The sequence below is a fragment of the Schistocerca americana genome, chromosome 7, assembly GCF_021461395.2.
Source record: "Schistocerca americana isolate TAMUIC-IGC-003095 chromosome 7, iqSchAmer2.1, whole genome shotgun sequence".
Taxonomy (NCBI): domain Eukaryota; kingdom Metazoa; phylum Arthropoda; class Insecta; order Orthoptera; family Acrididae; genus Schistocerca; species Schistocerca americana.
This window is the reverse complement of record NC_060125.1, coordinates 495,261,296-495,278,117: the sequence shown is the minus strand read 5'-3', so window position 1 is coordinate 495,278,117 and position 16,822 is coordinate 495,261,296.

The following is a 16,822-nucleotide window of genomic DNA, read 5'->3' as shown; positions in this document are numbered from 1 at the left end:
GCGAAAAGACGAGCACCTGTTGAGCAGCTGGCCGCCAGGATGAACCAAGGGGCTACTACAGTGTCTCCTCAACGACCTTTCAGCGAGCGTTGCTTTGTGTAAACCTGGTTCAAGAACCAACACGACTGTTGTTCATCGGCGACAAAAGCTGGAATTGGCGTGCCAGTACCGCAACCGGACGTCTGCTGTGTGGCGACAGGTGGTACTTTCCGATGAAGCACATTTTATGCTCCATCAGACTGTCGTACTGTCTGAAATGTCTGAAAGAAAACCTCTGCAACAATCATCGGAAGGCTGCAAGCCAGAGTGGATACCGTTATGATCTGGGAAATGTTTCCATGGCATTCCCTGAGTGATGACGTCATTCTGGAAATCACTATGGACTATCTATCTTTGGGGACCGTGTCCACCTTTACATGTTATTTGAGTTTTTTTTTCCTCGATGGCATCTTTGAGCAGGACAGTGCAACGTGTCGCACGGCTCAAGGTTGCGTGCGTGTTTCGAACAGCACTTCCCTGCCCACCGAACACCCCATATTAAAACCCAATAGAGAATGTGTGGGACGACCTCGATGACGCTGACCGCACCATTGATTCTAGTCGGAAATACCTGCGCAGCTAGCCACGGTAGTAGAATCGGAATGACAGCATTCCTGTCGGTACCGTGCACAAACTCATCGACGCTCTTCCTGGACCTCCGCACTGCAAAATGTGGTTATGCAGGCTTTTGACCGTCGGTCACATTGATCTGACTGTGTGTAACAAACAATAGATTACCACTCCGTCACAATACGTTTACTTATTTTAAACACAGGCCTTAACACGAGGAGTACATTTATGAGGATGTATGTCAAAAGCACATAATTGTATGAAAATGATTCGTGACTTAGGGAAAAGGGGAAAGAAAAGAATCGAAGTTTTTGAGACGTGGTGTTTCAGAACGACTCTGAAAATTATGTCGAGTGATAATAAATTAAGTGGTCATTAGGAGAATCGTTAAGTTATATGTGGAGCACATTAGAAAGGTGAAAAGACAACAAAATAGCTGTTAACACATCAGGCAGTAACCTCTATGTACCAGACAGAGCAGTAGAGGGCAAAAGCTGCTGATATATCGAAACCTAACAAATAATTGAAAATGTGGGGTGTCCGCCTCGATAGCTGACTGGTCAGCGTGACGGAATGCCGTGCGAAGGGGCCCGGGTTCGATTCGCGGCTGGGTCGGAGATTTTCTGCGCTCAGAGACTGGGTGTCTGTGTTGTCATTATCATCATCATCTCATCCAACGGTATGGCGAAAGGAAGGGCATCCAGCCACCTCTTAAATTAACCACGCCAAATCCGACCATATACAAGTCGACTCTGCGAAACTGCTCAATAAAGGCACAAGAAAAAGAAGAATTGGAAAATGGGGCTCGGTACTTCTCTGCATACAGTTACGCAAAGATACGCTTGAACTGTGCTCCTTTAACCACACTCAGACTGGTCCTTCAGTTGTACTAGCATGTGAAATAATATCCGATCGACCTAAATTGCGGTCCACATGATATTGATCTAAATTCCTTGGGGGTATAGTCGAGTGACAGTACAAATTAGTTACCACAAGGGTCCAATTGGGCACATTGTTCCGCATGAGGTTCTGTCCAGGTGTAGATTAATACTGCGATATTGCGTGTGTCAGTAAATGCTGCGTTAGAGATGACACAGTAAAACTGATGAAGAATTACAGGACCTGTTGGACGAAACTGACCACAAGAAAAGTTAACGCGATAGGACATGTGTGACATGTAGGAGATCAGGGAATAACTTACATTTTACTAAGAGTTTTCCACAAGAGAGGAACTCGTGGCGGGCTGCATCAAACCAGCTAGAAACTTCACAACACAGGGAAAAATGAAAAAGCTGATTTGCCCGCATTTTCTGGTTAGTTCTCCGTAGTGTAAGGTGAAAGGACATGGGCACTTACACGTTAACTTAGCAACATTAGTATTAATAATAAAGGGACTGGCAAGGGCATCGGATCATGACTCTATTGAATTATGATAAATATGAGGCACTCTCGAGCAGTACTCCCTGCATGTCTGCCGGATTTAGCCACTAACTTCAAACTTTGGTGAAAACCGTCGGAAGTTGAGAACTGTGGAATGTAAAGTCTACAGACGGCCGTAGCTCGCCGGGCCGCCGTGAGACAATACGGCGCTTTTGGGGGTAGCCCGGCATCCGGAGCCACCTGTGGTGGGCAACACGTGGCGAAGACGGGAAGTTCGTTTGTCAGGGGGCGTTATGACCTACTCGATCGTTGGGTAGGTCTCAGTGGAGGGATTTCGGCGATGATAGAGCGCTCGACATTGGCCGAAAATGAGTATTCTTCCGCCGCGTTTTCGTACGCGTGGGGAGACGAGAGAATTGTGGAGGGACTTCGCCTTCAGCCATCGAGCGGTACGGACTTGGAGACGGCGTCTTGGCCATCGTCTTCGAAGGGAGATATACGGTCTGTATCGCAGCATTGCACCAACGCGCGTTCCGTGCAGAGTTCTGCGGTTGGAGCTCTTTGTGTGCTCAGAAGCGAGATTTTCACCAACGCCTAACCACTTCCAGCAACTTACCTAATATTCTCGATCTACAAGTTATCCTTGCGAGGTGCCGAGTATTTATCAACGCAACTGTCGGTAATAGGGGCGCGTAATTGCAAATTGTTAATGTGCCATTCTCAGGAGAGTGTGGATGGACAAAGAGATTCAAATTTTTTTTCATAAATTATGTCAGTTGTGGGGAAAATCAAATTAAAATGTCAATATTACGATCGAATTATCGACTTCATTGTAACTAGCATTCACTCTGTCCAAGTAAGCTTTACATCCACTCTAGTCACCGCACAGCTTGCCCAGACGGGAAGGAAAGAAGGTTTGCAGTGTTCTATGTCAGCGCCGGACTGATAAGCTTGCAGTGGCTAAGTGAATTTTATGAAAATGCGGTTTGTACTCATATGGGCTAGTCACGCCTCCTAGTCTTCGAGGCGATAAAAGTAGCCAAATTTGCTGCGGAACTGCAACTCTGTGAGGTAAAGTAAATCAGGCCCTGCTAACAGACTACGTTGACTATACACACGAAGCTGTGTATACACCGATATGCTGCACTATTGTTCGAGAAAATTGCCACAGACAGAATGAAAGAAGAGAATTAATCTAATTTCGGCGGGTGCGTGGAATAGTATCTTCCATTGTTCTGTGTTTGCATGAAAAAAAAAAAAAAAAACAGCAGTAAGTGATTTAAGACTGCGGAGAAGTGAAAAACTCATTCACCTAGCTGAAAAATATTTTGTGTTACTTGGAATGGAAGTTGTACTACAAGCGAAGAATGTGATCAGTTCATCAGATAGAATCTTAAACAGAGAGGGAGAAGTTTTTTTTTTTTTTTTTTTACTATAAGCGAAGAATGTGATCAGTTCATCAGATAGAATCTTAAACAGAGAGGGAGAAGGTCTTTTTTTCTTTTTTTAAGAATCAACCATGTAATAAAGCCCTCACTGCTAATTTGAAAGAAGGCGCCATAGGTCCTGCTGTGTGATGATAAAACGTTACAACAAGATGATCATTAGCTGTGGCAGTCTGCGGTTTCAGGCGTCGGCCTGTAAAGATCGTGCTTACTGTAGGTAATTACATATCCTGTTCGTTTTACACTGAAATATGTGCCCACACCGCAGCGCATACTCTCAATTTACGACCGGCTGAACTAACTCTCTCGTTAGCAGTTAATGCCTTGTGATTGGCAGTGGGCGTGCTTACAGGAATTCGGCAGACCTCGACGATTTAACCCGGCAGCACTCAGTACACACTGACGCTGCGTTCAGTTCACACACACACACACACACACACACACACACACACACACACACACACACGCCTAAATTTCACGTAATGCTGTGAATTTATGTTAGCACATCATTACCACAATTTAACAGGAATATTATACTACAGGAAATTAAGGTAAGAGAGTTGTAACTGCTGTAATACTTGTGTTGAACACTATTTTCTGTACTATTATTATTGACATTTATACTATCGTTGTTATTATCGTATGAATATCGTATTAATCACGTATAGTGACGTTAACTGTAGACCCCATCTTATCGAAAGCAAGGGAGCTGTGATCTGGTCAGGTACAAGAACCACATAAGTAAAACCAATTTCAAAAAAATGTTTGCGGTTTTTAGTCATTCTAAATTTTCCTGTCATGTATACCTACGTGTACTCTTTATTTTCTAATTACTGGTTCTGTGCTACCAAATTATATTCTTTTCTTTCCGAACTAACTTGCAGGTTCCCAGGCCGTGACTAGTGTTCGTCCAAAGTACTAAGACTACAAGCACGACAGAGGTGTTAGGCAGTACACAAGTTACGACATCTACATGTTCACAGTTGATCGGAGTTTATACAAAACGAATTTATGAAATTTCACATGATTTTTTCAAAATTTTTGCAATTGTATCAGAGTAAAGTGTATATGATCCGGTTGTGCGCTTCGATCGCTGAATATAGACAGTGGAGGAAAGACCAGCAACCGATCGCAAAATCCGTAACTATACTACAGCAGATCTAGATTTCAACTATTACATACTAGCCTTCAGTGCTAAAATTACAGCACATACAATTAAACAACAAGTATAAGATAGCTCACCACGTAACGTAAGTGCAAAAACAAGCACTACACAGATACGTATCATTTTCAAAAAAATGTGACTGTTCACCGCACCTCGACAGAGGGCACCACACTGCTCTGACGTCACATTTTCTTCTTGCTGGACGATGTACTCAGCGGCTTCGGTTCATGTTAAAACCCTGTACATTCTACACCTAACAATATTGTTTACTACGTGACTAATGTCACCTGTTGTTACGTGGTACGTAACATTGTGGTGCTTCAGTTTGCACTTATGATGCGTTGTGAGCTATATAACATTTGTTCCTGATTCTTCTGTGTTTTAATCTCTAGCATAGGAGGTGACAGAGCAATATTGGAATCTAGATCTGCTGTAATGAAACGACGGATTTCGCGATCGATTGCTGTTATTTTCTCCATTGTTTACTTCTACATTTCTGATAAATTTGATGAGATTTACAGTCAAGAGAAGGAAAACAGCAAATCTGTGGATGTCTTTCTTTTTATGAAAGAAAGCTATCGTTGTGTTGTGTATTATTATGCTTTATATTTTCACGTCAGTAGATTGGCGCGCTGAAGACAGCATGATCTGTGGCCTTAAGACACTTCTCAGACGGTATCCGGATGGATCCACAACAAGAGATACGAAACGCGATCATTATTGAAAAATGCGTAATTTTTATGATTGTGGAAGCTGCCATTCATTAAACGAATGTAATTAACTAATTTAAAGACATCAGCTTAAGTTGTGCTAATGATTTATTTCAATCCCGACCGATTTCGGGTTGTTAAAATCCGATCTTCAGGTTATAAAATCATTGTACTTGATCATGCTTAATATGGGATCGGGCCGGTCAGTGCAAGGGCTCCAGATCAGTGCATCTCAGATGGAAACTGTCTGTAGTCGGGCAGCAGCACACTAAGAAAGGCAACCGGCCGTGATTGGATGTAGTGGTTTGAAGCCCCGTGAGCATGTTATGGATGACTAACAGCAATAGTTTTATACATGGTAAAGACAACGTTTTAACGTCCTGATATCGGCCGTGGTTTGAACAAGTCATTAGTACCAAGTATTTTGAACTAATGTAGTTATCTACACGAAGAAAACAACGATGCACGAGAATGTACACACTGTTGAACATTTCCAGGATGCTGCGTGGTGCAATGGAAGAGTCAGGCTGGTAGTTTATCAGATCATCCTTTATGGCACTACCGCGAGCAACCAAAACTCCAAGAGTGTATTTATTAGAAAAAAGCTGCGCATCATGATCATGTCAAAAACGCGCGCGTTTTGTGTGTGTGTGTGTGTGTGTGTGTGTGTGTGTGTGTGTGTGTGTGTGTTTGTGCTTAGATTTCAGAGGATACATAATGTAGTGATAACTAATGATAAAGTACGGGATCGACAGCAGTAGTGAATAAAATTCATTCAACCACTAGCTTATCTTGGTGAACATTAAGACTTTAAACTTTTACTATCTATGTGGTCTTTCGTGTCACACCGATACCTAAACATCAGGTTATCCAATATTTTCTTGCCTCTTTAAGACACAGCGACGAGCCTTTCTCTAATGTGACTTTATCAGCAGTGTAGTTGCTACAGTCAGTCGCAATGTATCGTAAACGAAGTAACCATCCCATCGTAATCCTGGAGCCCTGAGTATATTTTCTGCAGTTATGCTTTTCTCCTGCTGTTATTGTCAGTGTCTTATCATTTCTTTCAGAAGCTTAAGTAATATGTCAGGATCCATATGAATTTCATTTATTTCATTATACTAACTGTTGTGATCGATATTTTGACTTTAAAACAAACAGTGGCCACCTGTCATTATGATCAATGGCGTCATGGAAGCGGCGAGACACAGCGGTCAAAGGAAAGCTCATTCTCTACCAAGACACGGAATTTTCCTCCTTCGAGGTACTTAGGGTTGAGAAGGACGTGTGACACATAGATACTCGACTAAGAATTTTAAGAAAAGGTTGTTGTTTCACTGGTCTTCGAAGTCAGGGCCACGGTTCCAAATCGATGACACTGTTATGTGACGTCGGTGCACTATCCACATTGAGTGTGATCGCACCCATTTGGAGTGCCGTACGGTAGCAGTTTCTGCTCTGTGTGTCCGGCCACAAGGAACAGTTGAAAACCCTTTACCAAAATGTGAGCTTGATCTCGAGTAGCAAAGATCACGGAGTGGCGCGACACTGAGAGATGTGTGAATAAAAGGACCAATGGTTCAAATGGCTCTGAGCACTGTGGGATTTAACGTCTGAGGTAATCAGTCCCACAGAACTTAGAAATACTTAAACCTAACTAACCTAAGGACATCACACACATCCCTGCCCGAGGCAGAATTCGAACCTGCGACCGTAGCGGTCGCACGGTTCCAGATTGTAGCGCCTAGAACCGCTCGGCCACTCCGACCGGCCAATAAAAGGACAAAGAATCCTCCTAAAATCCCTCAGTTCAGCAACACCCTAGGTGCCACCCACCTGCCTTTGTTGAGCATCTTAAAATTATATGCGTACAGAGACAAAGTGTGAGCCGAGTCAAAGGCACCTGCAGGAAGGCTACGCTACCGCTCTTCTTCCTGATAATAGGCAAGCAGAGTCGGAGGGTTGTGAAGGTCTCAGACCTTTCTGGTGCCTAGGTCCATCAGAGTTGGTCCCCGTACAGTTGATCCGCAACAAAAGTGGATGGATGGCACCAACGGTGTAGATTGCTTTGTCCGTCATGGTTTAGTTTACTTTAGGATTCCTACACTTCGTCTTCTTCGCGATCACCAGTTTTGATATTAAGCTCCTCGCTGTTCTCGTTGTCACAACTCCTCAATACCTGCGTCTTTTTCTGTTTACTCTCAATCCATACTCTCTATTCACTAAACTGTTCACACCGTTCGTCTTTAGTGAGCGTAGCAATGACATCAGCGAATCTTATCATTGATATCCTTTCACCCCGAATTTTAATCCCACTCTTGAAACTCATTTATTTCTATCGTTGTTTCTTAGATGTCTATCTTGAACAGTAGGACTGTTGAGTATTTGTTATTACTGGACGAAATTTGTTGCAGGACTCAGTTTTTCTCCTCTCTCATTCCTAATACCAAGCCAAAATTCTGCTTAAACCATCTTTCTATTTCTACCTTACATCCTCATGTCAACTGCTCCTGATTATTAGATTTTCATCTCCTCTTACATTCTGAAGTACGCGTTCAATATACTTACACAGTTTCTCTATGTCTTCACTTTCAGAGCCTTACCATTACCCGTTTTGGCCTATTTAGCTTCCCTACCACGTTCAAGCTTCTAACATACCACGCCCCGACTAGTATAGCGTTACCCTTTCGTTTGTTATTCAATCTTTTTTCTCATGGTCACCTCCGCCTTGGCAGACGCCTCCCGGGGATCCGAATGGTGGACTAGTCCGGAATCCTTCACCACTGGATGGGTCATCATGACCCTTTATATGACGGGCCACTTGTCCTTTAGTGCAATGGTTCGTATTGCTTTCTTCATCCTCATGCTATTGATCATTGCTGCTCAAAAGGCACTGCCGGAACGGTTTCCCACAGAGTGCCCTGAGCCCGTATTCTTCCCTCTGCCCTTTTTGATCAGTCGTTGACACAATGAAGGTTCTTTCCTACGATGTATATATACGACCGCTAAAGCTGATTTATTCTAAATCAAAGCAGTGAGTAGATCAGAGCCAAAGACCAAGGCCGTTTTGATTAGTAGTGAATAACACCATGCCTAGACCATAAATAAGATCGAGAGTTATAGAAAATCAGCTTTACGTCTCATACATCCAAACTGCTGCCAAGAATGAAATTGCCGAGAGAGATAAAGCAAGGCACCAGAGAAGCAGTTCTGACGATGCGCTTGATAATGGAAGCAAGACTTAAGAAATATCAAAACAAGTTGGTAGAGTTTGTCGACGAAAGAAAAGCGTTCGGCAAGATGTTCGAAACTCAGAAAATAAATATGAGAAAGCTATAGTGAAAGATAATATACATAGACAAACAATTTAGCTGGAGGAATATCCGCAACTGATATGTATAGCACAGGTTAAAAATATCGCTTTTTCTTTTCATTTTCCTGTCCTTAAACCATGACCGGTTTCGGACTCTGACATGCCCATCATCATGTGTTATTTCTTTGCACTGGGTCCCCGAGCGCATTCATTTCGGTGCTCGGGATCACAGCACACAGATGTCACATCTGGTGAGAGGCATGTCAGAGTACGAGTTGCTGCACTACACCGGGCAAAAGGAGGTCTGGCACTATATTACGAGGCATCATATGACCTCTCCTGTTCAGTCTACACATGAAAGGAAAGATCAAGAGTGGCATTAAAATTCACGATAAAAGGATACTAATTACAATAATCGCTTCTTCACGTTTCTGTCCTCAGTGAAAGTGAAAACCCACTACCGGAAGTGATGAATGAAAGGAACATTCTAATAAATGCAGAATGTGGACGAGAGTAAACCGAAAAAAGACCAACGTAATGAGAAGTAGCAGAGATGAGAACAGGGAGAAGTTTAACATCAGTAGGTGACCATCATCATCATAAACTAAAGGCTGTGCCTTGTCGATTTAGCCAGCTCCCTTTCTCCATTGTTATCCTCTTCAATTCTTCATACGATTTTATCCCCATATCTTTTTTGATGTTACTAAAATACGTTGTTCTTGGCCTGGCCCTTGGTTTTTTCCCTAAAACTTTTCCTTCAAATACACTCTATAGCAACTGGTTGTGTCTCATTAAGTGTCCTATCATTTTTTATTTTCTTCTTCCTATATAATTTACCAGCGTTCTGTTCTCATTCACTTCTCATATCACGTAACAGAAGAAATTAAGGAATTTTGCTACCATGTCAGCAATAACGTGTGTGGGACGGAGAAGAAGGACATAAAAATCAGACCAGCACTGGCATAATGAGTGTTGCTGACCAGGAGATGTCTACTACTATCAACATACGCCTATATTTGAAGAAGAAAACTCCGTGAGTGTATGTTTGGAGCACGGCTTTGTACGATAGTAAAACACCAGAAAAGAAAAGAATGAAAGCGTTTAATATGTAGTGCTACAGAATAATTTTGAAAATTAGAGGGACTGATAGAATAAGAAATAAAGAGGCTATCCGCAAAATCGGCGAAGAAAGGAACATATGGAAATCAATGGTAAGTAGAAGGCACAAGATGTAAGGATGTGTGTTATCACGTCAGAGAATAATCTCCACAGGATTAGTGATGTTATAGACAGTAATAAGCGTAACCCGCCATGTAGCGGAGAGTGCTAACGAGCTGCTTCCTGGACTCGGGTAGGCGTGGCGGCCCTGGATCGAATTAACTACGATGGCCGGTGTGCCAGCCTGGATGGGCTCTTAGGCGGTTTTCCACATCCTGCTAGGTGAATACCGGGCTGGTCCCCACGTCCCACCTCAGTTACATCTGACATCTGACATCTGAAACACATTCACACTATTTCACGATTTACACTAGATGCAGACAGCTGGGGTACACTCATTCCGTCCTGGGAAGTATGGGGTGGCGGCAGGAAGGGCATCTGGCCACCCCTTACAACTAACCATGCTAAATCTTAACCCTGCCAACCCTGCACACGCTGTGGGATAAAGGCAGTAGCAAAAGAAAGAAAGAAAGATGGACAGCAATAAACGCAGGGAGGGTAGGGTAGGTAGTAAGGCGTATTCTGTTACTCTGAAATAAAGAGGTTGACTCGGGAGAGGAATTTCTGATGGGCCATACCAAACCAGTCAGAAGAATTGAAAGAAAGAAATGGCTGAGAGGTAGGATGGGGCAAGTAAAAATTCTATCAGTTTTGGTCAGAAATGTTTTTCCAAGTATATTACCTTGCCAATTGCAATACTGAAACATTTCGGCCACAAACATGCCGACAGATTTCATAACTCAACCCACATGTATTGCAGGAACGGTGTAAGGACGGAAGATTCTTACCTAATTGTAGAAGTAACTACCTGAAGGTATGTTACCCATTCTTATTGCTTTATCCACATGACTATCGTAGCTGAAATCCTCTCTCAGCCGTCGCCAATAATCTCGCCAACATTTTCAACAAATAACTGTTTGAGGTGACTTAGATTTTGTTTCCAAGGGCGTTGCAGAAATGTTTTAATGAGATTTTTATTTCCCTCGTGCTTTTCAGGAGTGCTATTCCTTTCTTTCCCACGAAGTGGCGATTTAATTGGTTCAAATGGCTCTGAGCACTATGGGACATAACTTCTGAGGTCATCAGTCCCCTAGAACTTAGAACTACTTAAACCTAACTAACCTAAGGACATCACACATATCCATGCCCGAAGCAGGTCCGTAGCGGTCGCGCGGGTTCAGATTGTAGCGCCTAGAACCGCTCGGCCACCGCGGCTGCCGGTGATTTAATTGTTCGATTTCGTGATAACTACATTGTGTACTGAACCACATGGCCATAGATAATTGTGGCGCTTCAGTAGGATGAGTAAATATTTACATAGTACTTCTTTCACGGTTTAAAATACCACTGAAGTCTTTACTTACTATGTTCCTGTAAACTGACGGTTTACGTGTCAGATTTCACAGCATTTCCTTTGAGATCTGAACCACCTCGTCAAAGTCCAGTTTGACTAATCTGTGAGATAAGATTATCTTCGTAGTACTTCTTTCAGCCTTCAAAGGCTATTTTGCTATGAATTTTTGAAATAATTATCTGATTTCATGATACATTACGTCCTGAACGACGTGGTCGTAGTCCAGTTATACGTGGCACGAATAGATTCCATGGTGTTTCTTTTGCTTATTAAAAAGATATTACAGGCTACTTTTCCTTGCATGTCTGAAAATCCAAGTAATTTTAATTTTCCTTGTGAGAGCCCAGGCGTAATTCCACAGTCTGCTGTAATTCTAAGTTCGCATTCATTGCAGGGTTATGTTGAAGCAACGTAGTACTCCTGTGTGCAACACATTTTGTTTCTTATGCTTCCCTACCTCAGCAGTATTGTGGTCATACATCCGAACAGTGTCACGTAATTAATACCTATAAATATTTGACCTCTGCTTTCCCTTCAAGACATGATGCGCGTGCTTTGAAATTATGTTTAGTGTGATTTATCTCCATCTACCATGTATACTTGGGCTTAGAAAGAACATAACAATTCTGTGTAGCAAGATTTTATTTACCTGAACTGGAAAGTAATTTGCTTCATTTCTGCGACCTACGACTTCTTCCTTTGTTTATACAAACAAAATAATAAGGACCACTTGCATAAATGACTGTCCTTTCTGGGTTCTGTATTGTGACTATTATTTCGATATTGAAGCCAATAAAGTTGGCTACATGTTTCATATGAATCACTAGCACGATGAAGTCATTTACACTGGTCACCTGAAACGGTGATTGATATTGAAACATGAAGTGGTCATATGGCCAACTGATTGTTTATAGAAGCAATTGCATCAGCAAAAACGTTCTACAATAAGTGTGTTCTTTTTCGAAGATCTTGAATGAATATTACCTGTTAGGCGACAAATCGGAAAGGAAAAGGGAGAGAAAAATTTCCTAATTTCGAACAGCCGGTGTTACTAAAAAAATGTTCAAATGGCTCTGAGCACTGTGGGACTTTGAGGTCATCAGCCCCCTAGAGCTTAGAACTACTTAAATCTAACTAACCTAAGGACATCACATCCATGCCCGAGGCAGGATTCGAACCTGCGACCGTAGTGGTCACGCGGTTTCAGACGAAAGTGCCTAGAACCGCTCGGCCACAGCGGCCGGGCCAGCGTTACTCAAAGACGTCGAACTTTCAGCGACCACCAGCTGGGAAACGTAAATATTTCACCACACTCTTGGTCGGGTCTGCTTGCGAGCTCAGCAGATAGAAGTATGCGGAAGTTTGTCTTCCTAATGTATGAGAAATACTAGGGAGAACTAAATATCTGAGGTCATCGGTCCCCTAGAACTCAGAACTATTTACACATAACTAACCTAAGGACAGCACACACATCCATGCCCGAGGCAGGATTCGAACCTGCGACCGTAGCAGTCACGCGGTTCCAGACTGAAGTGCCTAGAACCACTCGGCCACAGCGGCCAGCCTGGCGTTGCTCTATGACGCCGAAGTATCAGCGACCACCAGCCGGGAAACGTAAAAATTTCACCACCATTACTCGACAAAAAAGACAGCAACATGGACACTCTTGATAGGGTATGCTAGCGATCTCAGCAGAAAGTCGTTAGAAGTGTGAGGAAGTCTGCCTTCCTAATATATGAAAAACACTAGGGAGGACGAAACATCGCCTAGTAGAGATTTCGACTAAGCAGTAAAAACACTGTAATAAATTTGGTAAGTAAATATAGCGGAACTGAACACCGCTGATGATTCGAGAAGACCAGAACCGATTTGGTTATTACCAGTGACGTAGTAGATCGGTGTCTCCCCTCAGTGACATAAGTAGTCCACCCCCAGTAGACTACAACATTCGATCAGTAAGATCAACGGCGTTCGTGTCGTTCGCACTCGATTGTCTGATTATGGCGTGGTGACATCTTGTGAGTGAGATTGTTTTAGTGTTTATCTTACACCTGGAGCGATTTGTATGCATGGATAATGAAATACAGCATCCAGTAATGAAGTCAGAACAGCAGCCAACGGTGACGGTTAGTCCAGGGGACTCGTAACATGGCTCAAGTACAGGGCAGAAACTGCTCTAATACTTCAGTAGAGCGAGAGTCTGATGGTCTGCCGTACCGGCGGGCCAGTTTCGGCGTTCAGCACAACATCCAACATTGCGGTCCACTCGATGAAACAACACGGGGAGTGATGTGGGAGGGATTGAGTACTCCCAGAACGGCGTGTGAGTGAAACGAATACGTAGCGCGCCGTCTCAAAGACGGGCTACGGATAGGGCGTGTCTACCTCGCCAGCGGGCGGCAAAACGCTGTACCAGGTTGTAATCGACTTCCGCTCCGAGCTGATGCAGCGTTCGCGGCAGCCTTGAGTTGGATTCAGCTGATTGCTCTCTGGGTTGTGTAGACACCAGACGTCGCATGATACACGACACCGACTTGCTTTCTGAGTAATAAAGGGAATAATCTTGAATATTGTTTTATTGCGTATAACGACGCCACTCAGGCCCCGGTCTGCATGCTGATAAAACAGTAGAGGTTTTCAACCCAGCAGTGAGCCACCCCCACATAACACTGAAATACAAACAGAATTACGAAGATAAGAGTTTTGCATGTTTAGTTGTATTTAATGTAGAGTCCCTATACTTCTCGTGCAAGTTAGGTATGTATGCAAGTTAGGTATGTATACCTATTGTATTGACTTTTGAGAAGTATACAATGAATACATGTGTTCACAGTTGTAAACAGCAACAATCTGGTTCAATAACATGACTTTTATTCTCTCCTATTCCAGATCAATGCAGGAAATATCTTAGCGGAAATGGTTTTAGCTTAGGAGCTACCAATGGACCTCCTGAAAAATGCTTAAATTTTTTTCGCCGACGTTGATCAGCAAGTTATTTAAAGCAATGAGCTAGGCGGCGGTCGGGTATGGAATAAAAGGCTAATCAATGCAAGGGAGCTAATTTGCGGCTTTCATACCTCCCCACCTCATTTCACACGTTTCCAGGATTTACACGATTCGAGATACAAACACAGATATTGCTTTCCCGGCCATCCTGTGATATTACGGCAGAAATAATTTCGACATCAATTTGTGCCCGTCAAATATTTTGAATATCGCGATGCAAACAGTATCTGGATTTAATTCATTATTGGACTGTAGTCGAAGCTCCGACGACCACCATTACGAAGGAAATACAAGCACGAGAATCATCCAATTAATAAGACCGTGGAAAAATTTGAATTAAATAACACGTGCGGTACTTTTCAATCAAGGAATAATCTGAAACAAAACATGAACCTAATAAATTATGATTCAGCACAATTTGCCCCCAGATGAATAAACCACCACACCAGAGTGATGGTGGACATATCGAGAAATTAAACGAAAAGGCATATAATGATTAATATGAGCCTCAATATCGAGTAATTAGCTGTAGAAAAGTTACCGTAATGAAACGCGAGAGGTTCTCACACTAGTGTTATGTGCGGTGATGCATAATGAACTTATTGGTGAGCGAAATGATTCTGGGCTTAATGTAAATTTTGCGAGGAAAGGAGTCTGTTTAGCTTAATATACTTATTTATTTAATCAAGCTGTATATGATTTCGCAAAGACATTAACGAAAAGACTCTAAGCCAATAAAAATACCAACACGAAGGAATTACCCGAAAGGGACGGAATTCAGTAGATGTGAGGTACATATAAAGGCAAATAAAAGACTGTGCATTCAGAAAAATTATACGATTTATTCGTGAGAAAAGCTTCTATGGCTTTGGTTCACCACTCCTGTTGTCGGGCTATATGGCGGGCGACAGTCAGCTTAGTACAACCGCCACTGCTCGGATATCTGCAGACCTGTCTTCGATGATCATCGGTGCTCAGTTCGACGCAGGGCTCATCGATGAAGACACTTCTACTCAACTCAATAGATTCCAGGCCTAACATGTTTCTGGAGACCTGGGACAGGTGTGGAATAACAATCTGACTGTCGGCCACCGTTCTATCTGAGAGACAGAAGTGGTGGTCTGGGTTGCCGTTTCTTTTAATAGCAGGACTCCTTTGGTTGTCATCTGCAGTACCCTTACAGCACAGATGTACGTCGACGTTATTCAGCACACCGTTTTCGTGCCTTTGATGGTACGGCATCCTGGGCTTTCATTTCAGCAAAATAATACCCGCCCGCAAATGGGGAGAGTTTTTATTGCTTGTCTTCCTGCTTGTCTAACCATACCGTGTCCTGGTAGGTCGCCGTATCTTTCCCCACATGAAAGCATTTAACGCATTATCAACAAGTCCTTCCTACCATCTCGTGACTTTGACGATCTAAGCCGCCAAATGGACAGCACTTGGCACGGTACCCCTCTGAAGAACATCTAATATCTCTGTAAATCAATGCCAAGCCGATTAAATGCTTCAATATATACAATACATAAATGTAATGTATTGCGAATACGTAGAAAGAAGAATCCTTCATTGTATGATTATATGATAGCGGAACAAACACTGGTAGCAGTTACTTCTCTAAAATATCTGGAAGTATGCGTGCGGAACGATTTGAAGCGGAATGATCATATAAAATTAATTGTTGGTAAGGCGGGTGCAAGGTTGAGACTCATTGGGAGAGTCCTTAGAAAATGTAGTCCATCAACAAAGGAGGTGGCTTACAAAACACTCGCTCGACCTATTCTTGAGTATTGCTCATCAGTATGGGATCCGTACCAGGTCGGGTTGACAGAGAGGATAGAGAATATCCAAAGAAGAGCGGCGCGTTTCGTCACAGGGTTATTTGGTAAGCGTGATAGCGTTAAGGAGATGTTTGGCAGACTCAAGTGGCAGACTCTGCAAGAGAGGCGCTCTGCATCGCGGTGTAGCTAGGTGTCCAGGTTTCGAGAGGGTGCGTTTCTGCATGAGGTATCGAACATATTGCTTCCCACTACTTATACCTCCCGAGGAGATCACTGATATAAAATTAGAGAGATTAGAGCGCGCACGGAGGTTTTTCGGCAGTCCCTCTTCCCGCGAACCATACGCGACTGGAACAGAAAAGGAAGGTAATGACAGTGGCACGTGGAGTGCCCTCCGCCACACACCGTTGGTTGACTTGCGGAGTATAAATGTAAATGTAGAACAAGAACCAGATGTGGACCAACGCGTTTTGACTTTCTGAAGTTGAGAATCTCTTGAATGTATCATCTAATTTTTCTGAAAATGTAATCACTTGTTTGTCTGTACATGTACATCATATATACCGATTTCCGTCCTATTCGGATCATTCCTTCCTCATTTTTGCCTTAGTGTGTGACTTACTTAATAACAGACTTAACCCTCTCTTCATAATGACATTCTACTTTCACATTCAAACGTGCAAACAAAATGTATACACTGTTCAATTCCAACACAACCACAAATGATGGCATCGGACCATCTAGATAGCGAATTGTAATTAACTCCCCAACTGAGAGCATCACAATTGTAAACGGTGATTTAAGCGCAAAAACGGCGATGAAATGACAGTTTAGAAATATC